Genomic DNA, 12,603 nt, shown 5'->3' with positions numbered 1-12,603 from the left:
TGACAAAGGGAAGAAGATCATTGATGTAGGGCCTAATGCCACCATGGCCACCATCAAGATACAGAAGATTGAGCCTGAAGATCTAAAGGAGGAGGAACACCTCTTCCATTCATAGTTTTGGGTGAAGGGTTCTCCACTGCAGTTCATTGTCGGCATCGAGAGCCAAAAGAACATTATTTCAATAGAGGTCATGAAGCAGTCAGGTCTGCCGACTAAAGTACATCTACAGCCGTACACCATCAGGTGGCTTCACCAAGGATGAGATCTCTGTGTCATCCAACAGTGTCGCTTTCCCTACAACATCAATCCCTTGAGGGATGAGGTACTGTGTGATGTTTATCTTCTTGAAGTCTGTGATGTATTATTAGGACAACCATACTTGTAGAAACGACATGTTGTATATGAGTCTAGACCTTGCTCTGTTATTATTTCTTTGGGTAATAAGTTATATAGGATACTGGAGGTAGCCCCACCTACCACCATCTCTTTGATCTCTACTAAGTAATGCAATAAGATCATCTCCCAGACTAGGAAATTTGTTTTCTTTCTGATTCGCTCTCAAAGTAAGGGATTGAGGTGGTATAAGTTTGTTTTTTTGTTTCTTTTAAGTGGTGTTATTATAATATTAAGAGTATATTCAAAAGCTAGTAGGTTAAAATGTTTCTCGTGGAATTTGAAATTGAATAGAGGAGGTAACATCTCATTGTATCATCTAGTCATCAACAATAATACACACTATTAATGCATTGAAACAAGACAATTAAAAAAGACAAGATGAACATCACATTTTATTGGCCATTGGGTGCATAAATGAGGGGGTGAATGGTCTAACATGCTCTTCCTCAACATTTTTCATTACCATCCCATCGATGAAATTTGAACCTGTTCGGGCCCTTCCAAATGTTTTTAGGGTTCTGCATCATAAAATGTTCATTAAAATTTAGCCTTTAACAAAATTTTGAAATTTAAAATTTACACTTTTTTTTTTGTCAGAAGAAAAAAACCTGGTTTATATAATGTACTAGTACATTTTTCAAAACATATATGATTTCCTGTACATTTGTCCATATATACCAAAATATTGTCATAAGATAGACTAATACAAAATAGTGCACTGTGAAACAATCCATACCCATCGTGGACACCAACAAGGAAAATACAAAAAAACATCATATATCCCCATACCATACAGAACCAAGACTTTGAAAGTCTGCCAAGAAACAGAATATTCAATAGAGTAATCTCAAAGAAAATAATAGATAAAAGTGTAGAAAATCCCACCTGTAGATCCCCTAATAATGCAATAGACTAAAGAAAAATACTTGATCTACTTCTACAACCAATTTAGCAGAAGCTTAATTGAAAATAAGCAACATCAATAAGAACACATATAACTGATATGGAGAAAACAATCACACATAACACAGAAGAAATGTCCAGGGGAAATCACCAGCCTAAAACCCCATCTATGTATTATCATACAAGCGGAAATATAACCAATATTACGAAAAGAATCAGCTCAAAAGCTATCTTGCTCTCTCTACAATACCTCTGCCGCTCATAGATAGTTAAAGGCCTCTATCTAACCTCTGGTCTGCCCTCCAAGCCTCCTATTTCTTTGTGCAATTTTGATTGGGTTCTAGTGCAGCCACTTGTGTGAATTTTCCTCTTCACACACTCACTAACCTCTGATCCAACTACGCAGTCCTGAAGGAGATAAATCCTCATCATGGATGAGCTTCCTTTATAGGAAAAATATTCATCCAACTGATAGTACATTGTCCCTTCTCTGATCTCAACTGGGTCTTTGTTTGAACTAACATGCATGAGTTATTCATGAGAGAACCTTTAGTTATCTGAAGTGAAACAGTTATATGCAAGCATGCATTAACTAACTGAACTTACTTATTCTAAACAAATTGTTTAAATCAATTATAACTAGACTTGATTCAGTTAACTAAGCCAGCTAATTACTACTCACATTAGAACTCATCCTTATCTCTTTAACTGATGGATAAATTCCTCAATTGATAGATAAACTGTTGCATGTCCTCACATAGACTTCATGTTTGATTTTCCTTAACTAATTAACTCATGGAGAATTAATTAATTTATTTTCTAACAGCAGTTAAGTGCAAATTCGAATTTTACTTCCTATTTTAGTCCAGGGACTGACTAAAAATAGGAATCCATCATGAACTGATAAAAATAGAATGATATTTTTAGCACTTCCATTTTTCATTCCCTGTTTCTCAATCCAACAATGGTACCCAAACTGCTATTTTTAGTAGTGCTATTTTTAGCACTTCTATTTTTAGCAATTTCTTGTTGCCAATTTCAACAAAAAGTGCAATAAAAAGAATTCATGGCAATGGAATCAAACCACTCCCCTTGATATGATCGGAATCCAAGAGGGAAAAAAAGGAAAGAACCCAAATTTGTCGATAGGCCCCGTTTGGAGATTGAATCTACTATCACATTTGCCTCCCTGAAGATGTGTTGGAAAATGATGAAATTGAAAGAGTGTCTAAGGAGTAGAATCTGAAAAATCCATCCATGAAGATAGGGGGGGATTTGAATTCGATGTCATTCCTTCAATAAGAACACAGGAGCCACCATATATATGAAGTGTGTAAATGCCGAAATGTCTAGATAACCACAGGAGTCCCCAAAGGGCCAAAACCTCGGCCCTCATATTTGTGCCAGTACCCCTGAACCAATATATTTTGTAGTGGCTCCGTTGATCCACCTGAAGCTAGACTTCACACCCGCAACATCCATGTTGATCCGCACCATCAAAATATCCATCTGGAAAAACTGGAAGATGGGGAATGAGTCTGCAAGTGAGATCCTTGACCTTTTGGAGCTAAGAAGTCTTATTCTTCAACCATAATAGTATATTATGTGTAATATAATGTGTGTTGATATGCACACCGTAAAAAATAAACTTGTTCCTAGCCTTCCAAATTTCCCAAAAGAGAAAGAGTGGAGTTTCCAGATATTTCCCACCGAAATCCAGCCACCACTTGATACATTGTGCAATATCAGTGAATCTCCTGCCAACAATCTTTAAAGAGTAAAATATATAATCCCAAATCCTACAAGTCGTGTTGCATTACATAAACAGGTGATTATTAGTCTCATAATTTTGGCAGCATAGTGAACATCTTCCAGGACCACAAAATCCCCTCTTGCAAATATTTTCCCATGTTAATGTTTTGTTTGGCCAAACTAACCATACATAAAGTATAATATTTAAAGGAGCATCTAGTTTCCAGACTTTCTAGAACCAACATGTGTGATTTATAGAAAAATGGGAGGAAATAAGATGCTTGTAGGCTTCCACAACTACCACCATATTGTTCTTCAGTTTCCCAGCTTATGCTATATGGTTGCCAACCTCTGATCTGCATAGTCCTGCTCGCCTGAGTTTCTATATATATGCCTCCCATTCCATCGCATAGTGACTTAATAAAGATGTTTAAAAGACAAAAATCTTTTAAATACCGCATTAATTTCATAATTCACCCTAAAAAAATCTAAAATTGACTAGATCAGATATTGAAGGATCGAAACAATTCAAAATTAATTAAGATTAAAAAATACATAGATTGTGTGATAACATGATGAAAATGTTTTCATTGATGTCATTCATCAAATTTCTTTGATTAATAAATTTTTTTTAAACAGGATGAAAAGTCTAAGGAGTAGTTCAATTGAAAATTGCCAATTTATGAAATATTATGTGAATGATGAGATTCACAATTCAAATCCGAGTGGTTCAAGCTAACAAAATATATAAATATATATCTAAAAAAAATGTTTTTAATTTTTCTTATTTAAATTAGATTTAAAAAAATTAAACTTAATATCGTGAAAATGTTTTCAATTTCTTTATTAAAATTGTTAAAATTGAATTTAATAAATTTTGAATATAATATAATGAAAATGTATGCAATTTGAGGATTAAATTACTGAATGACTTAAAAATTCCTAACTTTTAAAATAATTTATGTTAAAAATTTTAAAATTAGAATTTAACAAGTGCATTTAAAAGTTTTGAAAGTCCTCCCCCGATCGGGGTGCGAGCCAGCAGATAACCTCATTAAGACAATGTTAATGGAAGGTACTGTGAGGTACAAAACCACCACCCCCCACACGCTCGAGGTGATGGGTGCGGTGGCCCTTTGCATGATTATGGATAGAGTATTAAGGAAAGGTGGCAGTGAGACGAGGCAAAAAGTTTTAGTCTGTGATCAACCCTGGCGAGAAGTGTAGTGAGTACCAGAACGACTGAGTGCAAGGAGACTAGAGTGGCAGGTTGGTGCAGCGTCTCCATGAACAACATAGAACCCACCATCTACAGGTGAAGGAAACTGGGTCCGCCGTGTGGAAAGCCCACCCCGACATAAGGAAATTTCAAGACTGACCAAGTTACAGTTTTTAAACTAGCTTATCTGCCTCGCATTACAAAGGGTTGGGGCGGTGAGATCATGAATCGACCAACAAAGACCCGAGGCCGAGGTAAGAGGCCATAAGAGGCCAAGCACGACACAGAACCTGGCTCCTTGGGTGGCCAACACGGTCAAAAGTCTGTTGAGCGTTTAATTAGTGAAGCGGAAACCGCCTATCGGGAGGGAACCAATGAAGAAATTCGAAAATTGTTAGAAGAATGGGAGGTAGAAGTGAAGCAGGAGAGTGAGACGGATACAGAGCTGGAGGACTAGAGAGTCCTCATCTTGGATCTTGGGAACACAAGAGGGAAAATCACCTAGTTCAAACAAACCCTCTACTTATACTGGTTGATGAAAAGCCTGTTGGGAAAGGTGATGGAGCAGATCTCGGTAGGCATGGCAGTCACAGTCCAGGGAATGCCAAACTACAAGCAGGAATTTCAGAAGGTGCAGTTCCAACTACACAAACATGACATACACCTTGGTCGAATTGAGCAGCACCTGCCATGCATTCTGGTTCAAACAGAGTTGCCCGGATTGAATGTCAAAGATCCAACACCGGTTGAATCAACATCAATTGAACAACATGATTAACATGCCTACTTACTGATAATTTTGTTTATATATGCGGCTAGCTTTTAAATTTGTCTATGCATTTACATATGTATGTAGAACTCTAGAGTATGGAAGTGGATAGGAAACTGAAACTTATATTTCTTGGATAGAGAGACTTAAGAATTTTTTTCTACTGGATGGCATATAATGCGGATAGGTGGCCAAGATACTTGGTTTCCCATTGGGCAAGTTGAGGCCACCTAGCTAGTTCTATGTGGTGTTAATTTTCTTTATATTAATGAAAAATGAGGATCTACCAAGCTTAACAATTTTTTTTTTGAAAGTCATAACCCCAAAGGTTAGTTCAATTGGTTAAATTCATGTTGTTAAAGTACCTTGCTAAAAAAAATCATGGGTCAATTTTTCTCAATGCTCTTAAGATGACGTAACAACCACCAATCTCTAGTATTTGTGAACCATACAAAAAAATTAAAAATCCTACCCTCATGGTACCTCTAATCTTAAATGAATGCATTTCTAACTGGAAAACATCCCTTACAGACCAAACACATTCAAAATGTGCCATTGGAAAAGATTGAGGTTGCGGAACAAAATTTTGGTCAGACTCATTTTGGGTGACTTCTTCGAAATTTGATACGCAAACTTGGAATGTGACTTTACATAAAATATAGAATGTTAATATTTTTTTAATTGATGTTAATTAGAATGTTAATATTTTTTTTAAGAAAATATTTAATCTAGTCTCCAAATATAACAGGTATAAAAATGATCAACCTATATTCACTGTTAACGTTAAGTTATTACTTTGCTAATAATTAATGCAAAGAACTACACTATATATTTTGTTATTTAGTTTAATTTTGTCTTTTAAATTTAGTTTTATTACTAATTTTTTAATAAAATAAGTGAAAGTGGATACAAAGAATTTAATAGTGTTAAATAGCGTGGAAGTATGGACAACCAATTTAATGATATTCACATGATCTAAATTTAATTAAAAAAATAACATTTATAAATTTGCAAAAGAGTAAAATGAAATATATTAAAAACATACCAGCCTCATTAATTGAATTTACATTTTCATTTGGCAGAGAAATGAGAGAAATGAGATTTGAATGCCTGAGCTGGTTAGAATTACAAGTTTTGAAAATTGAAGATATATTATGGAATGAATGTTATGATAATGTGTTTATGAATTATTTATTATGATAATGTGTTTATGAATTTATTAATAGGATTATAATTTGGGAAATTGGATTTTTTTTTATCATTTTTATTTATATATTTTTATTAAATAATTAGTTGGAGAGGGAGTTTGGTACATTAATAAATTGTTGCAATATTATGCATATATTTAGTGGTAAAGTAATAAATGTTGTGTAAGTTAAGATATATATCATTAGATTTATTACGACATTAATATATTATTATTGGTTGTATATTAATCTCTTGATTGAACATGAAATTGGACAAAATTTTCAATTAAAAAGCAAAGATGAAATTTCTCATTCACTTTCCCACTATAAAGAAAAACAATTTTTAATTTAATTTAAATATTAATGTCTACTAAAGTTCAAAGTTAGCCTTAGCCCACAGGGGCCAATTTAATTGACGATCTTCATGTTATGATTTGGGTTTTTGTGTGTTATGGTGAATAGTTATTGGAGTTCAAGAAACCTAGGAAACTGAATCAATGATTTACCTATTGTATTAACATGTACACCATGTACATCATTCTTTGAGATCATTTTTAATATACAGTTGATTCGGTTTCCTATTTTATTGCCTTACAATGGTATCAGAGTGGAGGTGGAGGTTTATCTACCATGTTGATTGAAAGAGCCACTAGTTTTGTAAACATGGATGTCTACGCTCCTGAGGATGAATGGTACTAGTGTGAATAACAAAGGAGGATGTGCCAATGAGAGTGTGGAAGATGCAAGTCTTGCTGTCAAACGATGTGTGCTTCACTAAAGCAGAGAGGAATGTTATCTCCAACGACGAGACCTACTAAGCACAATATCCGGATTCAAAAATCAATCGATATGTTTATTGTTCTGACACACAATGTTTACTAGGTAACAATGAAGAAGTTGACAAACATTGTCCCATTGTTTGCAGTCATGAATCATTGTCACTCTCTTGCTTAACGTAGACAACAAAATAGTTTAATAATTGGTTGATAACTGGAAAGCTTTGCCGCTTCTCTGTGCAAATGGAATGGAATAACTGGCAATGCTATCGGTTCAGTCACAAAAAATAATCGAGAAAGTAATGGACCGAGTGGCCCTATTCTGTCTTCTGTCATTTGCGGGTTAAAGGCTTTGACAAGTATTTAGTTGGCTTATAATTCTCTCTACAGAAACATTCCAAATGGGCAGTGGACTAATTATAGTTGACTAAACATAAGAAGAAATGGCAACCATCACAATGTGTGGAGCCTGAAATATAGGGAGGTCAGTTGGGAGATCAGTTACTTACTTCTCAGTAACTGAGTTGCAGTGCAGTAGTGGGCAGCCCGATGCAACATGATGAGAGGAGGTGCAGTGTGGATGCAGTGTTGTGAGATAGGACCAGCAACAGCATGGATGCAGCAGCAGGAATTAGTGGATTGATGCAGTCAAAGATCAAAGTGACGGAGGCTAGAGCAGTCAGATACTGAAGAGCACAGAGGTGCAGAGTTTTCAGTCGATAGAGGCAATAACAGTCAGAGACTTTGATGACAGTGGCATCATTTTGATTCAGGTTGGATATTTTTTTGTTCTAGAGTTGTTGGAGCAACAACACTAGGGAGAAGTGTTGCATGCAGAACATTCCAAAGGTTCAGGATTGGGTTCGAGTTGAATTCCTTTCCTGTTGAGAGGGAGTGTTGAAAATAGCAACAAGAAATGCTAAAAATAGAAATGCTATAAATAGCATCTCAGATACCAGTGTCGGAAATAGCAAAAAGGAGTGATAAAATAGAAATGCTAAAAATAACATTGCTATAAATAGAATTTTGGGATAGATTGCAATTTTAATTAGTCCCTGAATTAAATTGAGAATTAAATTTCGAATTTGGTCTTAGCAGCTGTTTGAAAAGTAATTATTTAATTCATCTAGAGTTAATTAGTTGGAGAAAATCAAACGTGAAGTCTTTGGGAAGACATGCAATAGTTATCCCTTTGATTGAGGAAGTTATCCCTTAATTAAGGAGATCAGGATGAGTTGTACTTTGACTTGTAATTAGTTAGCTCAGTTAACTGAGTTAAGTCTAGTCAGATTAGTTCCAATAGTTTATGGAATTGATTGTGAGTTCAGTTAGTTAATGCATGCATGCATGTAACTACTGCACTTCAAATAACTGAATATTCTCTCATAAATAAGTCATGCATGTCAGTTTAGTTAGAGACCCAGTTGAGATCAGAGGAAGGGACAATGTACTATCAGTTGGAGGAATTTTCCTATAAAGGAAACTCATCCATGCAGAAGGAATTATCTCCTTCAGGATTGTGCAATTACTTTTGAGTTTAATATGTTGTGTGAGAGGTAAATTCACATAGGTGGCAGCATTAGACCCCAGGAGAAACTGCGCAAGGAAATAGAAGGCTTGGAGGGCAGAGGAGAAGGTTTGTGAGAAGCCTTTGACTGTCTATGAGTAGCAGAGGGATTGTGCTGAGAGCTGGATGGCTTGTGAGCTAAAGCTTTGTGTAATCTGAACATATTTCCACTTGTATGATAATACAGATAGTCGGGTTTTTCGCTGAGGCTTTCCCCAGAGTATTTTTCTGTGTTTCATGTGTGATTGAATCTTCTTCTTTGTTATATGTGGTCAGTTTGATCTTTCTCAAAATCGATTAAGATTCCGCAAGTTTGATTGTAGAAGTAGATTAAGTATTTTGCTTTAGTACATTGCATAATCAGTTTAATCTGTGGTGAAATTTCTACAAGGAGTGAGGCCAAAACCACCTATTGATAGCTTTTTACATTCCTTTATCTCTTGTAAACTACCATTAAAGTAAAGCACAAATGGAAGCAAACTAATAAGCAAACTAATCAGATCTACACTACTTGCAATGAAATAATTCTAAATACAATTCAACCATTAATCTATGAAATCAATCTAAGCATACAAATACAAGAAGAGGAGCCTTTGCTATCAGGGTTGGGCCCTAACCCAAGAGATTTAGCCCTCTGAGTGAAATAAGTGCTGGATCAAGGAAATGCTCATTCTCATTATCAAAACAGAAAATTACAAAACTTTTCACGATAACCTTGAAACAATTAACAAAACCTGGATTGACAATAAATGTGGAAGGGATTGAATCTATAACTCATATCTGAAATAACTTCATCACAATAAATTTAGACACGATATTATACACACATTTACATAAGGGTATTGACCTATAGCCATCTAGATTTTTTGGATGGTCTAATTTATTATTAAGTGATTTTAGGTCAGGTTAAGACTTCTAAGGACCTTATCTATCAACCAATACATCCAAAATTTTTAAAAGGTTCTCCCCCAACAATTCAAAGAAATCCATATAAAATTTAATAAGCCACCCATCTAGACTAAGACACTTGTCCTTTTGAAAGCACTAGAGTACCCTCGACAACTCCTCCATTGTGTAAATAATTAGAAAATGTCCTCATTTTCCACTTCCTCAATCATTCTAGGGAAAAAACAGATCGCCTTCAAAATTTCATTGGTATTGGGCCTCTCATATTCCTTGAAGATGTCTAGGAAGTGTGAACACCTAGAGCTACTAGTCCCTTCAACCCTCTAACTTTGTTCCCTTCTAGGTCCTTCAATTATCATATAATGTTTTGGCTCTTCCTAAGTTTGTGAATTTGTGGGAAATATTAGTGTTCTAGTCTCTCAAAGGCATCCATGTGGCACTACTTTTAATGTGGGAACCCTTATCCTTGTCCCAAAAGAGCTTATTTTTCTAAAATCAGAGGTTGTTGGTTTTCCATAAAACCTATTAATCAAACAAAACAACAAAATTATCCTTATATAATACTTACAGACTATGTTCCACTATCTTGAAATGTCCCTCTTGGGTCTTGAACCTTTATGCTACCCAAGGAAACAATTTGTTTTTACCAACCTTAATGAGCTTGTCAATTATATGCAAGTTGAATCCTCAGAATGCACATCAATGGATTTCCAGGAAGACTTCACTATCTCCAGAAATTTTCTCTTGTTCCAGTATTGTTGTGATTCGTAACATGGAATCCAGTGGCAAGAAAGGGTCGTTCGTGCTGAATTTATTCGTGATGAGGCATGGAGAAAGGATAGAAAATTACGATCCGGAGTGGATTCACTTGGCACAGAGGCCCTGGGATCCTCCATTGACCGACGCTGGCGAAATAGATGCTCAGGAGATGGGTGAAACTTAGAAAATGCAGGGGTGGAATATAACTAGGTTGATTTGTTCCTCGTTCTTGCATTGTATTCAGATTGCGACCAAAGTCGTTATAGCTCTTTGCGTTCTGCAAGATCACCCCCTTTCCATCGATCCTTCTAAGGTCAAAGTGACGAAGTTTGAATATGGTGTTCTTTTAGGTTTTGCTTTGCAGTGGCGTATTTATTGAACTTTTGGCAGGCTTAAGCGCATTTAGTTCGAGTCTGTTCTTTCAATGTTTATTAAAGATTGTGCAAGTTTTTCAAGCCAACAATACAAATCTCTTTAAATGGTGAATTATTTCCATTGTCAAATAGAGGTTTTCAACTACAAGTAAAAGTAAGAAAGTGCAGGTGCAATGTGCTTAAGTGTCATGTTAAATTCATGTTGAATATTTTGGAATTTTTTAATTTTTTTTTTTAATTCAAAAATTTTAAATGTTATATATTTTGGTCTATTTAATTATTTTGTATTTTCGAATCTTTATTTAATTATTTTACATTTTTAAATTTATATTCAATTTCAATTTTTAAAGTAATACAATTATAAAATTACCTTATAAATTTTCAAATAACATATAAAATTATATCGTATAAAAAAAAATCAATTAATATATATTACCTACATTTACTAACCACATTTCTTAATATATTTATACTAATTTATTATTAATCACATTTTAATTCCGATTCCAAAATCTCACTTTTAATTACACTCGTTATATTTTTCATGTGAAAATTTATATGGTTAAATGGTTGAGATCATAGACGAACTTCAACGATGACAATTTTGGTCAACATACTTGTGTACTAGACTCAAAATCCATTGATATAATTCCCACCAACTTGATAGAATTCCCACCAACTTGTCACAAAATGAAACGTTCTTATTCAAACGTTATAGATGGTATCATCGTTGTTCATCATGAGCATCTTGATCATTAAATACTTGAAATCACAATCTTTTAAATATACCTAATTGTCGTGCAATATTGTGATGTAATGGTAAACAAAATTACTATTATACATTATTTAAATTAATTTTTTTTAAATTTCCCCAAATTCTCCTATTGAATGCAATCTTCCACTTTGAAATATATGGAAGTATGATTTAAATTATAGTTTAAAGAATTTCATTAAATTATCTTAGCGAATGAAACATTCCACTTTGAGAAATATGGAGGAAATTAAAAAAACGTAATGATTAGCTAAATTATTATTTTACATTACTTAGATTACATAAATTTTAATTTAGATTTTAACAATATTTTTTTCAAAGCTAGTGAAATAATGGTTAGTTAAATTATTATTTTATATTGTTTAAATGATATTTTTAATAATACTTTATTCATTTTGAAAGGTTTTAAGGTAATTAATGCAAATGTAAATTTTTTATATTTTTTTTTACAATATATTGGAATCTAGTTATGTAAATGATTGTCAAATTGTACTAGTCAATTTTGCCTAAAATCAAATAAAAAAATCAAAATTAAAAAAATATATATATATCACATAAATTTAATAATGTGATTGTGCCTAGTATTACAACTTCAACATTTTCTTAATTTATTAGTTCATTTATTGTGCTGGATAAAAATCTCTTCTTGAGAGTTAATTTCACTTGTGTAGAATATATATATTTTTTGTTCATGTTTAGTATATTCAAATATATTTTTGAGGCTATGTTTAGCATATTTGAATGTTCATATTTAGCATTTGTATTTGTGCAAATGCAATATTGTGTAAAAATAGAATTTGATGTGATATATATATATATATATATATATATATATATATATATATATATATATATATATATATATATACAGTTTTAGTTAGCCAATTTCCAATGCAACATAACAATATATTTATACTATTTTTTTTTATTCTCTTAGTGTAATAAGGTAGAAACATTTTTTGGGTTTGGAAGTATGGTTTTAGGATTTTGTCTTTATTGGTTTATATTCTAATTCAACTATATTTATACTCAGCAAGAGTATCTACAATGTAGCCCTTGTTCAAATATGGTCAAACTTCAATAATTAAACTAAATGACAAAAAACACTAGCTATACAGCCTTGTTTGATATCCTTTTATTTCATTTCATAATACCTTAAAACCATTGAAAAAAAAAATATTAAACCAATAATTTAAATAATTATGAAACACATTATACACCAC

The sequence above is a fragment of the Pinus tabuliformis genome, chromosome 1_1 (assembly GCF_031772625.1).
Source record: "Pinus tabuliformis cultivar Carrire ecotype Pingquan chromosome 1_1, CPIR1, whole genome shotgun sequence".
Taxonomy (NCBI): Eukaryota; Viridiplantae; Streptophyta; class Pinopsida; order Pinales; family Pinaceae; genus Pinus; species Pinus tabuliformis.
The sequence above is the reverse complement of the archived record's forward strand: the minus strand, read 5'-3'. Positions refer to the sequence as shown.